Source organism: Galeopterus variegatus, unplaced genomic scaffold (assembly GCF_000696425.1).
Source record: "Galeopterus variegatus unplaced genomic scaffold, G_variegatus-3.0.2 Scaffold8533, whole genome shotgun sequence".
NCBI classification, from domain to species: Eukaryota; Metazoa; Chordata; class Mammalia; order Dermoptera; family Cynocephalidae; genus Galeopterus; species Galeopterus variegatus.
In genome coordinates, this window is record NW_007734644.1 from 77,709 (window position 1) to 78,099 (window position 391).

The following is a 391-nucleotide window of genomic DNA, read 5'->3' on the forward strand; positions in this document are numbered from 1 at the left end:
GCAGAAGTAGGTTGCTCCACCCACCTTAGAAGGAGTATGCTTAGCGCCTTCACCTTCTATGTGTGCCCTGGGTCCCACTGAGATAGAGCACTCAGCTCCCGGTGTGGAGGGAAAGCAGAGTACTTTTGTAAAAGCTGGAGTTGTGAGACTACAGGAGATACATACTGGAATCCCTCATCATCCTGGGACTATATAAAGGTAAGTGCCAATTACACTCACAAAATAGCAAGGGGCTCATCCCCTCGCTGCTATGGGCAATTTGGGGGCTCTAGATATCAAGGGGTCCCTGCCTGCAAAGGGTGGTGTCACGCCCTCCGAGTATCCTTCACGGATCCAGGGAAAAGAGCCATAGGATGGGAAAAAGGATTTACATGGGGGTTAAGGTTCTATA